This window comes from Vicugna pacos, chromosome 4 (genome assembly GCF_048564905.1).
Source record: "Vicugna pacos chromosome 4, VicPac4, whole genome shotgun sequence".
Taxonomy (NCBI): domain Eukaryota; kingdom Metazoa; phylum Chordata; class Mammalia; order Artiodactyla; family Camelidae; genus Vicugna; species Vicugna pacos.
The window spans coordinates 49,301,006-49,314,105 of NC_132990.1; the positions used below are offsets into that span (position 1 = coordinate 49,301,006).

General features: G+C 43.1%; 1 protein-coding gene across 3 annotated transcripts in view; it reads right to left on the bottom strand.

Moving 5' to 3' along the window:
• The window catches only part of FBXO10 (F-box protein 10), a 54,459-nt gene extending 44,085 nt beyond the window's left edge, over positions 1 to 10,374 (bottom strand). For all 3 annotated transcript variants that reach the window (XM_072959751.1, XM_072959749.1, XM_072959750.1), the window contains exon 1: positions 10,238 to 10,374. The gene's annotated coding sequence lies outside the window, so the exon portion shown is untranslated. The remainder of the gene's footprint in view (positions 1 to 10,237) is intronic.
• Between the last annotated feature and the right edge of the window lie 2,726 nt (positions 10,375 to 13,100).

Consider the following 13,100-nt stretch of genomic DNA (forward strand, 5'->3'; position numbering starts at 1 on the left):
CCCCATCCTCAAGTCTGGTAGGAGACAAAGATCTCTCCACCAAAAACCAAAACACAACAAAAAACAACTCCCCCCAAACACACACACACACAGAGTAAAAGGGAAAAAGTGCTCAGTGTCATAAAAGAGGGAAAGCCCTTGTGTAAAGAATAAAAACATGGGCCCCAGCTAGAGGAATCAGCCAATCACAAGGGAAGACAACAAAACAGCAGGTGCTACTATTTACTTAGCATGACTGTCTGAAGGGCACATTATTAAGCACTTTTCATGCATTATTTCCTTTTATTCTGTACATTTCCTCAAAACCTTATAACTCAGAATGTTGTTTCAGGACCTAGAACTGGTTAGAAATGCCAACTCATGCCATCACTCTGTACCTGCTAGATCAGAACTGGCATTTTAACATTTCACCAGGGAACTCATGTATGCTGTATGTTTAAGAAGCACTGATTTAAAGCATTAATGTCTTCATTTTACAGATGAAGAAACTAAGCCTGGGAGAACTTAGGTGCCATCTGGCCATGACTAACCCCAAATCTCACCCTGCTAGAGAGCAGCAGAGCCCCTTCCGAAGCCAGGTCTGACCTCAAAGACTGGGTTTTTAACTATTTAGTCAAGCTTCATGGAAGAGCAGACAGCTGAGCTGGACTCTGAGATATGGGTAGGAGTCGGGCATCCAGAGAATGAGGGAAGGGGGACTGTGGGCAGAGAAAGGAGTGTCAGCCATGTCCTGTGGTAGGAAACCTCTGGCCGACTGAGGACACAGTAAGAAGCTCAGTGTGGCCAAAGCTCCAGGAATCTGAAGGGGTCAAGAAGAAACACCAGCTGGATCAGTTCATGCAGAGTTTTTGTTAACTTGGGGGGCAGTGCTGCAGAGTCCCAGCACCAAAGGCCCTACCCCAAACTGAGATGAGTCAGACAAAAGGGACTCAGCAGGCTTCTAGCTGGGGCCCTGACTCCCCCTCACTGGGTAATCTTGAGGGTGGGGACTTAACAACTCTGCGTTCATGTCCCATGTTTGTATAATGAAGAAAACATACTTCCTTCCTACTTAAGGGAGACCATAACAGTATTAAAGAGGAGGGAACTTTGCTTTTAATTAAAAAGGGGAAAAAGTGGTAGGATAGCTCAGAATTCTATTTAGTATTGACAAAGGGAAAAAAAGGGTATTTTCCTCCCACATTATGAGGCATACTAAACACCAGTGCAAATAACTACAAATTGTATTAGCTGAGGAACTGTAATGGGTTAATGATTTTAGAGTTTTCTTCAAATCAAAGTACATTTCCTAAAGTTTTGTGGATTTTAGTTTGAAAGTACACAGAGAGTAAAATACGGTGAACCACGAAAGAGCCCTGCACACATACCTGCACCTACACACATACACACTACTGGAAAATGAAACAAAACTTGAAACTAAAGATGGCAAAAACCTCATCAGGGCTTTTTATCATTTCTTCAAACCTCAGTTCTCTTCATGCCGAGCAATAACCAACTGTTTCTTATTTTCAGCTTTGAAATTTGATGACACAGACTGGAACTCTGTGTTCTGATGGACATATAGTGCTTTCTGAGTGTGGCTGGGAGCTATAAGGGCCCTTTCTTCCTCCTTCAATGCACTGCTCATTCATTCTCCCTGAGGAGAGCGCGCTGGGTCAGGAAACCCCAAACCTGGGTTACAGTCCTGATTCTGATTCACTGGGTGACCTTGAAGGGGACAGGGGAAAGTGTGTTGAGGGCTTTCTAAACATCAGGTGCTTTTTAACTTATCTCAATAAGCAATCACAACAACCCTAGAGGTAGCAGTCTTCTTACGCCCAATTCCAGGAATAAACGATTGCTCCGTTTTTCAATTTGTTAGTAAGCAGTACGCCTGCCGTTCCCAGGCTGGACTGAGTCCAAAGACCCTGCTCTTTCCACTACAACAGCCTGCCTCCTTAGTTTACTTGCTGGGGTTCTGGGGTTCCTAACTTGTGACGTGATGGACCTTCTAACCTCACTGTTACACACAAACTCACAGGTCATGAAATAAGAATGAATTTACTCCTGCAATTATTATGCATTAGAGTGTCACACCGTGTCGGAGTTGGATGTGACATAGCAGCACTCCGTTAGGAAGCCTGGTCTGGAGATTTAGGGACCTCAAGCCTGAATACGCGAAAATTAAGGCTCATCTACCAGGCAGCAGACCTCTGGCCAGCAGGGAGCAGTGCAGCAGTGATGAGAAACAACACAGACTTCAAGCGGGCCCCCAGCCAACCCAGACATCTTGGCCGCCACCCTCTGGCCTCCACCCAGGCGGCTTGGTCTGTGCAGGAAACTAGAAAACTGATGGCGTCTCTTTCTCACCCCCTCTTGCCTCCTACTCGGGCACATTCAGCTTCCCAGGCATTTCTCTTTAATCACTCTCAGCTTGAGACAATTCCATACCAAGTGACTGTTACTTTACACCCGAGATTACACATTCAATGGAGTTGGCCCATCCTGGGTCTCAGCTTCCTCATCTATAAAAGTGGGGATAATAATACCTGAGGGAGCAGTTGTGTGGATAAAATGAGAGAATGAATGGAAACCACTTAACATTGTGCCTGACACGTAGTAAACACACAATAAATGGTGATGAATTCCCTCTCTCCTATGACTCCTGCCTTTCCCTAAATTCCTTTCTCTTTCTTTTTCTGTATTGCCTTGGAAACAACCCTCCAACATCTTAGGAAAAGAAATTTAATTGTAGCCAATAAATTAAGTTAGGGCTTTCTGTAGTGAGATAAAGAACAAGGAGACCAAAGACGGATCGGCGCTTACTGCCCTGCTTCCTGGCCTACAAAGCAGATAGTCACACCAGGCCAAGCAGTGGGTATAGCGGATTCTTTGCTGGAACCGAGCCAACAAAGTTTATGGCTGCCGAGCATCTGATGACAGTGTGTTTTCTTTTCAGAACAGTATGATTGGAAGATCACTGGCAGCAACAGAAATCCACCTATGTAGGCACTACCCCCAAGTTCCAAATGTCTGTTTTAGTGAGTCTTTTGACTGCAAATGCAAATAAGGGAGAGCTTTTCATAAGGGTATATGTGGACTATAAGGGTGTGGGATTTTATGGAAATGCAAGAATAGGACCATAGTAGGGCTGGGTTTCCCAGAGTCTAGACAGATCTGGATCGATGGCAGCCCCAAGGCCCAAGGTGATGTCCTCCCCTTTCTTTCTTGTACAGATTAACTGAGTTAATTCCAATTCCAAACCCTCTAACCCTCTTCGTTCTTTGCATCTCTCTTCCAGTCATTACTCAGTGGAGTGGACTGTGGTGGCTGTAACTTTTTTCTTCTCGGCACGCCTTTCCTCTTTTGATTCCCTAGAGGAACCCCACTTCCACTTCATTTAGTCCTGGCGGGGCTGTCATTCAGAGTGCCTCAGCCCTCCTCCACAAAGGATGGATACTTAACCCAAAGTAGATAATCAGAATATCCTATCCCCCTTGCCAGTGATGGGGACAACTCAGAAGAGTCCATCTGTGGAATTAAGCCAAATTAGGACTAGCAAGGTTGTGATTGAGAGAGACAGAGAGATCACGCCCTAAAAATGTTTTCTGAGCCCCTGGATCCAGCTATGCAGTCTTATAAGCCAACAGGTTTCCTTTCAAAGTTAAGAGTGCCTAAGTTGATCACATGCAACCAGAAGAGTCTTGATAAAGACACACATAGTTTTCTCAAGTAAATTCTTTGCCCTCTCACTTTTTCCCTCCCTCATCTCATTTGTTCCATCTGTGGATCCTTCAATGACTCTAATCAAAGCTGATACACTGTATTAAAGGTCTACCCCTAAGTGGCAAAGGGAAAAGAGAGTTCAAGTGGTCCAAAGCCCCTGTACTATCCAAAAGAAGAGTAGGGATATTATCACCTCCGTAATTTATCAACTCTGGCTAAACTAAAATTTCAAGGGTAACCATTAAAGAAGAGCAAGTGCATAATGTCCAAACTAGTAGAAGGGAAAAAAAGTAGATGATTAAAAATAATACCCCCAAAAGGGACGAAAGAGCTAAAACGAAATGCAGTACTAGCAGGACAAACACACTGAAAGCAAAAAATATGAAGACAGACTTAAACCTAAATATATTCATGGTTACATTAAATGAATATGGACTAAATGTTCCGGGGAAGAGACAAAGGCTATAAAAAAGCAACCCCCAACTGCATGCTATTTATAAGATACATATCTAAAACACATAAATACAGAAAAGACGAAACTAAAAGGAAGGAAAAAGATACACTTTGCATAGATTAACCAAACAAGATGGTGTAGATATGTTGAAATACAGTTCAAGCTTAAAAAAAGAGTTCTTTTACTAGAAATAAAAAGGGCAACTTCATAATGATAAAAGATTAATACATCAGGAAGATATAAGAGGCTCATATTTATATGAACTTGATAATTGGGCTCAAAGACATAAAGCAAAAAATTAAAAGGTGAAAGAGATAAATTCATAATCATAATTGTGTATTTTAACACATTTCTCTCTATAATAGCTGGAACAGGCCAAAAAAATCAGTAAGGATGTAGAAGAGTTGAATATAATAAACTTGATCTTATAGCATTACATAGAACACGGAATCCAATCATTATAGAATACATTTTACTTTCAAGTACACATATAACACTTATAAAAACTCAACCCTAACAGAAATTAACAACTTTCAGAGGACTAAAATTATACAGAACAAGCTCAATTAATAAAAGATAAGTAGAAAATACTCATATGTTTGGAAATTGAAAAACACATTTCTAAGACACCTATGAGTCAAAGGGGAAATCACAATGGAAATTAGAAAATATTTATAGAAATAAATGACTAAAATACTACATATCAAAACTTGTGAGCTCTTGCTAAGCAGTATTTGGAGAAAAATGTTTAACCTTAAATGAAAAGAATAAAAATAAAAAGGATAAAAATTAATGAACCAAGCATCCATTGCAAGAAGTTAGGGGGAAAAAAACAAAATACACCCAAGGAAAGTAAAATTAAAAAAAAAAGCAGAACTTAATGAAATAGAAAATAAATTTACTATGGAAAAAGCCAATGAAGACAAAAGTTGGTTCTTTGAAAGGAATCTCTACTGAAGCTCAAGAAGAAAAAAAAGGAGAAGGCATAAAAATGAAATCAGAATGAAAAGTGGGTATAGCTACAGATGTTGCAGGCATTAAAAGCATAATGAAGAAATACTATGAACAACTTTATATAAATAAATTTGAAACTTTAAAAGGGACAAATTCCTAGAAAAAAAGTTACTTTCTATAACTAACTGAAAAAGAAACTTTAAAAACTGTCCTAGAACCATTAAAAACATATAATCTGTGGTCAAAAATAACATAATAAAAGAAAACAAACTTCTAGACCCAGGTGGCTGCTTCACTGAGTTCTCTCCAACATTCAAGGGACAAAGAAAGGGGAAAGTAAAACGGATGGTGGAGGAGGAAGACGATGGGCATCAATTAGCTCTCTGGACTACTTGTAGCAACAGAGACTGTCGTTTGTCTCGCTAACTTTCCTCTTGTAACTTCTCCCAGAAAGTGTGACCAATCAGAATCCCAGAGTGTATCTGGACAGAGCGAATTTGACATAGGAAAGGAATATATCAGACGGACGGAAGAGAATACTGTTGGTGCACACCCAGCTCATCACTGGTAGCACATCCAACCCCCAGATAGATGTGTCAGCTGATAACAACATGCAGAGGTCCTTCTCCAGAAAACTGCCCCTTCACCTACTTACACTTCTCTTCCCCTCGCCCCTGACCCCAATCCTGCTTTCTCATTCTTCTTTTCCTGAGCACTTCTCCCAAACTATCATTTGAACAAGAATCCCCATTCCTTCGATTCTTCTAAGGTATCAACACTTAAGAGGGTGAAAAGAGAGTCACAGAGTAGAAGATACTTTTAAAACCTACAACTGACAAGGGACCACTAACCAAAATTTATAAGGAACTCCAATAAATCAGTAAAAAAAAAAAAAGGAAAAATAGGCAAAACTTTGTAAAGCAGTTTACAAATGAGGCCATCTGGTTAACCAATTAAAAAAAAAGTGCTCATCAGTAGCCATCAAGGACAGAAAACTAAAACCACAGAGATATCATGCACCCACAAGAGTAGCTTAAAAATTTTAAACTGATAATACCAAGTATTTGCAAGGATGTGAAACAACTCATATATGGCTGGAAGGAAAGTAAACAGGTACAATCACTTAGAAAACTGTCATTATTTAGAAAAGCAATTCCACTTTGACATATATAACCTAAAGAAACTTGCTCATACACACAATAGAAAATGTCTAAAGACATTTGTGGCTGCACTGTTCTTGGTATTCAGAAACTATAACCAACACAAGTATCTGTCTCCTATAGGTGACACAATCCCTATATTATGACATATTCATATCATGAAACACTGTTAGTGATGACTGTGTGGATTCGTCTCACAAACAACTTAAGCAAAAGAAGCAAACACAAAATGCACACAGTATGATTATATATGTATGAAGTTAAAAAAAAACTAGTAAAAATGAACTGTATGCTTTGGGGATGCAAATATAGGTGACAAGCTACAAAGAAAAGAAATTATTATCACAAAAGTCAAGACAGTGGTTTCTTCCAGAGAGGTGGTTAGGATTTGGAAGGGGGTGCTACTGAGTATTGGCAATGTTCTATTTCTTGACGTAAACGGCAGTTACGTGTGTATTTTCCTTAGAATTGTTACACTATATATTCATGGGTTTTACTTGCATGCATTTTTGTTATATCTCACATTTTAAAAGTTTGAAACAAAAGACAAGGAAATAAACACATTGATTATTGTTTGATTCTTAGGTTGAGGGAACTGAAAATTCTTCAGTTTTAAATTAAAACCTTGTCCCCAAAATCTCTAACAGGATACATGCCAAGTAAATTTGCAGCGATGCCTACTTCTCTTAGGACTATAGCTGGAGACAGAGACTCTTGGGGACAGATCTGTGCTTTCCCAAGAGTCTCCAGAGGATTCCTTTTACATGTGAAAAGAGAGGTGAGTAGGCACCCAAAGTCCAAGGGTAGCTATCTGGTTAAAGGTTGGCATTCCTGAGTATCATCAGTAGGCAGAATCCTGGAGAGGAGTAGAACCAATGTGCCAAAAGGTTTCAGGTTAGGGTTAGGAAGAGAAGGGGTTCAGCCTCTAAACCCTGATAAAAGGTCTGAAAATTCGGAAACCTCTTGGGCGGTCTAGGGTGATCCTGACCAGGGCTGCCAAAGGCCATATGCTCCCCTAAAGAGAATTCACCTGGAGGCTGGGGGAACTCAGCCTGGTGACAGACTCAGCAACACACCGCCCAGAGTGTGGTGCTTTGGGAGAATGGCTAAGCATGTGAGTGTAAACTAAAAAAACTCTAACCCTGGAATCCAAGCATGGGATCAAGCTGGCAGGAACCTGGTCCAGTAAGGGCACTGAGCAGCAGTGACCACATCCTTGAGTCTGTGCAGGACAGCTCTTCAATAGGGATACCATACAGCTGTGTTAGAAATAACAATGTGGATGAACTACTCAGACTCCACGGTTCTTTCTCCTCTGGAGTGGAAGTAAGACTGACTTTGACGGTCTGAGCCCCGGGGGAGCTTGGAAGTGGGAGAAGTCAGTATTTTCTCTAATGAGGGCATTGAGGGACTTGGGAGATTTGGAAAAAGAGAAATATGTGACTGCTTAGAACCCAGCTGGTGAAATGAGACACACAGGTTAAATATCCAAAATGAAAGAAACAAATCTTAATCAAATGTCCCTGTTTATCTACCTTTATGTACACAATACCATGTGTATGAGTAGGAAACTAATAGAGGACGAAGCTAACTGAAAGAAAGTAATTGAGATAAATTAGCAGACATTTCAGACAAAGCCCATGATAGGTGACTTATGAGAAGGTTCATTTATTAAGGCAAACTGAAAGAACAAGATGCCTCTTGTACCACCTGTTATTACTATGTGACGGACACATGTAAGAGAAACTTATTTCTTTTACATCTTCCTTGAAAAGCATCTCAGTATGCAATGTTTTTGGTCGCCCATGACACTTTCCTTCCCACCTCTGAAAGCTCTTGCTGGCTCCCAATTTACATCTTTATCACAGCCCCACTGATTTGCCCCTTGCATGTGATAATGCTCTTGGATTACTGCTCCAAAGATTCTGAGATTCCCTAAAACAGGGTCTATATATGGTTTTTCTTTTTATCACTGTTTCTACTTACTCCCACTCCTCTTGGCCCTGCCACCAATGCATGTTTGTTAAAGGAAAGAGGCAAAGAGGGTGGAAAGGATAGTATGACTGCACTGCAACTGAAAAACACAAGAGGATCACCATTAGGAAACAGAAATCCACAGTGAACCGGGGACTGCTTGACCACGTATTACTTAACAGCTATTTGTTCTGTTATAAAAATACAATTCATCTGATAACCATGGAAACCAAAATGAAGGCACTGTAGTGAGGGTGGCTCTCTTCAGACATCTAAAAACAATATAAGAGGCCTGAAATGAGGAAAAGAAATCCAGGCCAGGAGGAAATCCTTTAGTAAAAGCCCCGACAAAGCAGCATTCTTTCCAGTCTCTAAAATTTCACCAGGCTTCGACAGGGGCTCTGGGACTGCTGTGACTGATCATGGAACAATTCAGGCTTCTCTGTGTGCTTCTGTCCCTTGGGGCCAGCTGCTATGAGGAAGGCTCACTGGGAGCTGGAACTTGGTATCTTAAAATATACTAAGAATCAGCAGAGGAATATGTATGTGTATGTGTGTGTGTGTGTGTGTGTGTGTATGTAATTCCTTCTCCAGCTTCTAGTAGGTATACAAGCACACAGTAGGTGCTCCATAAATACTTGTTGAATACATGAAGAATTAGGTTAGAACTCAGGGAAAGTACAGCATCTGGTAAACAGCGTGCATTCTTTCCACCATCCAGTGCCAACATTCTGCCAGGTCCTGAGAAAATCAAAAGTCCTGTCCTCAATTCTAGGTCCAGTTTCTCCATTTGCCTAAGGAGACAGCTGGATTAGACGGTTTCCTAAGCATCTTCCAGCCCTGACAGTCAATCACTGTATTGTGCTTTTTTTGGTGGCAGCACATGCCTGGCACTTTTCTTTCCCCTCAAAGAGAATGTGATACCCATCTGCTCCAGTACATTAATGTTTCCCTCCTGCCGGACTGATTTGGTAGGAACAACAGGTTCACATGCCAACTGTAAATGAGAAGGCAAAGGGGGCCCAGAAAGAGATAAGAGGAAAGGGTCCCCCTCTACCCCTTCCTTAGGAAATCAAAATCAAATATACAGAAACAGAAGTGTGATTATTCTAAACACCCCTCATGTGAAGGGCTCTCTAGCTTACTAATTTAATAATACTTGTACTAAAGAGCCCTAATTATTGAGCACTTCTGTGTCAGACACGGTGCTAAGCCCTTTACACTTAATCCTCACAAGAACCTCAAGTGCTAATTACTGTTATTATCTTCTTTTAACAGGTAGGTGTTCTATCTGGCTGGTGGTCACACAGTGGCAGAACTAGAATTTGAACCCAGGTCTGACTGACTCCAGAGTTCTGGCTCTTCAGATGGCTTTCCCATCTGTTCTTCACTGGAATCCTGTGAGCAAGGCAGAGCAGGGGTTATCACCTTTACTTTAAAGATAAACGGAGAAACCGAGTCTCTGAGAGGCTTGCGATTATGTACAAAATACAGAAAACACTTAATAGGTGCCCGGCCCCGACACTCTCTCCTGCATTCCTATGTGAGGGTTCCTCCCACCTCATGAGTCGGCTTCTTCCTCTTTGACTTCACAAACACACTCGCAAAATCTAAACGCTGAGAGGAAACCGCAGAGGTTCATCTTCCCAACCCGGTCATTTCACAGGAGGGGAAACCAAGGCACAGCTGTTCTCCGGCGCAGCTGAGCCTCCAGATGCCAGCAGACTCCGGGAGCGCGGGGCGGCGGGCCGCCGCAGGGCACTCCCTCCCGGTCCCGCCCGCGCCAGGTGCTCAGCCTCTGGCAGGACCGAGCGGCGTCTCCTGGGCCGGGCTCCACGAGAAGCGCCCCAGGTCCCTGGGAAGCAGTCCCCGGGCACCCGGGCACCCGAGCCCCCTCTCCTAGGCCGCTCCCCTGCTCCCGGCCCGGGGCATCCCGTGGACGCGGGCGGAAGCACTTGGCCCGCAGCCCCCGCGGGCCGGCCCCGCTTACCTGGGCTGGAGCTGTCCCCGGCGCTCGCCCACAGCAGTGCGGGCCGCGGGCGCCGGGGCCGCAGCGGAGCGGCGAGAACTGCGGCGCGCGGCTAGGGGCGGGCGGGCACGCCTCGAGCCCCGCCCGGGGGCGGTACTTACCGAGCCGGTGGCGGGGAGGAGGGGGCGGGCGCCGCCACGTGATGCGCGGGGCCCGAGATGCCCGAAGCGCGGGCACGCGCCGCGTCTGGGCTTCCGGACCCCCGCCTTCGAAGGGAACTCTGAGGGGTCTCTGCAGGGAGGGTGGGAAAGGGAGGCGCTAGGGGGACGGATGAGTCTTCAGATGCTGTGAAGTCGAGCTGCTGGAAGGACGATAAGGCTGCGTAGCCCCACGAGGGCAGAAATAGAATCAGTGGGCGGAAATTGCAGGGAAGCAGCTGGGGTCAATATAAAGACGATTCTTCCAATCACCAGTTACCTATCAGTGTAATGGGCTGTTCCAGCGGGTAGTGAGCAACTTTACAAGTGTACACATAGGAACTGTATTCATTCGCTCAACAAACTGACCACTGGCCATGGGCCAAACAATATGCTGGACGTATATATTAAGTAATTTTATGTATAGCGTTCAGCACAGGGCCTGCCACATAGTAAATGTTAACAGTGTTGCTGCTGCTGCTGTAGCTGTTTATCATGGGCACAGAGATGAACAAATTTAAGAGGTTCCTGTCCTCAAGTTAATTGTCGAGTGGAGAAGGTAGACTATTAATCAGGTATCATTTAAGTAAGCATGTATTTAAAGTTGTGTAAGTGCACTGAAGGAACCCTGATTTAAAACTGGGGGTAAGGGAGGGTGGTCAGGGACCTTTCGGAGAAAGGTAAGGAGTTAGCCAGATCGAAGAGAGGCAGGTAGAGCCTTGTGAAAGCTCTTGGGTGGGGTGGGGCAGGGGAGAGAAGATTGCTCTTTGGGTAAATGGAAGATATCTAGTTTGTCTGAAGCTTATTGTGTTGACAGAGGGCAATGTAAGTGGAGATAAAGGTAGGTAGGGGCCAGATCATGCAGCATTTAGTAGGCCATGATATGGACTTTTAAATTGTATGCAAAAGGAAGCCACTGAAGGGTGGAGGATGTAGATGATTTGATAACTTTTTTTTTTTTAAGTATGCCAGCGACTGTGTGGAGAATAGACAAAAGTAAGAGTGGGAGGCAGGGAGATTGGTTAAGACTTGGACTGGAGTAATGGTAGTGAAGATGGAGAGAAATGGATTTGAGATACTTCTTTGAAGTAGGGGCAAACTGGCTTCATGTGGGAAATTAAGGGAATTCCCCAGTCTCCTAGCTTAACCTAGGACTGGGCCCATGAAAGTGCGATTAAGGTAAACTGTAACTATTGTAAGGGGAACATATATGGGAGTTGGGAGGGAGATTAAGAACTCAGTTTTGGATCTGTTAAATTTTAAATGCTTGTGTGTCATCCAAATGGATATATCAAAAGGCATTTGGATATAGACCTCTGGATTTTAGAAATGTAACCTAGAATGCTGTGAAAAAGACATGATTGCACCAGATTGTGGTTTGTAATAGCTGACCTCTGGGGTCCCACTGACCTATGCCAGTCCTTGGTTCTATAGAATGTAGTCTATAAAAATACATTCCATCTGTTATTACCACATGATGAATTTAGTATTATCACAGATTCTGAGTGAGACCTAAGTTATCATGCAGCTTCTCTCTTTTATAAATGGAAAAAAAAATCACACCCTAAGCCTAAGCCCAGCAATTTATTTGAAGCAAAAACAAAGCTGTACACACAATAGCTAGATACAAATAGTAGACCACTCGACTTAGGTCAGATCAGAACAGGGGAGGTTCACACTACAATGATGATTTAGCTCACTATTAATGACTGGCAAAGCTATACCATGTTTCATCCTTTGAAGAGTGTCCCACTGTATGAAACTGGCAGTCTAAACATCTGTCAAAAAGCAATCAAAAGCCTGAGTTTCTGGATTTATGCCAGCCAACATTATTTTGGCATTTCTATAAAACAGCTAAGCCTTTCAAAGGAATGCAATAGCCGCTTTCTACAAGAGCCTGCTGTCGGTCTTCTTCACTAGTGGTGCAAGAATCACTTGTCACACGGAAAATCTGTTTTTATATATAAGTACTTAACTACAAGAACACTATTTCTAAACCACAGTTGAGTCCTCTCTTCCTGCTGCCCTCATCTCTCCTGTGCACACCTCTGATCTACCACTTGCTGTCGACTGATTCTCTCCTCCGTTAGACTAGAGAGGACTTGCTCATCGTTGCCCTCTGGTATTTATTGTAAAATGAATAAGTAAACATACAGTATCTTCTCAGCCATGTGAACTTTATTTACCTAGTTTTGTAGACAAATGAGGCTCAGAGTGGTTTGTCCAGGGTCAACATAGTAAATATGTCATCCTTTCGGCTGCCCAGTATCTGAACTCCCTTCCTACTTTTGGGAACTCCCCACCTCGTGAGCTTACTAGGAATCAGAACATGTCTTTCACTTAGAAGCTGAAATCCAGATTTTTTCTGCTTCTCCATGTGACTCTGACACTACAAACCACTACAAAATGGACTTTGAGTTGGGAACCAGAGACACACCAAAGTGGAAGTTTGGAGTAATCTCTTTGATGACCATGACAAATACAGCAGGATGAAGTTCTTTGAGCCATACTGGCTGCCATGATAGTCCAGAGATCTTTGGCCTTGGTAATACGTAGGGACATCTAATCCTCAGAGATGGTGTCCTCAATGCACCAGTTGAGTGGAGTGACCAAATGACAAAGGGTGATGTTCCAGCTACCTAGTCTTCAGGCCTCCTGGTGATGCTAAACTACCTAAAATCCTTTTA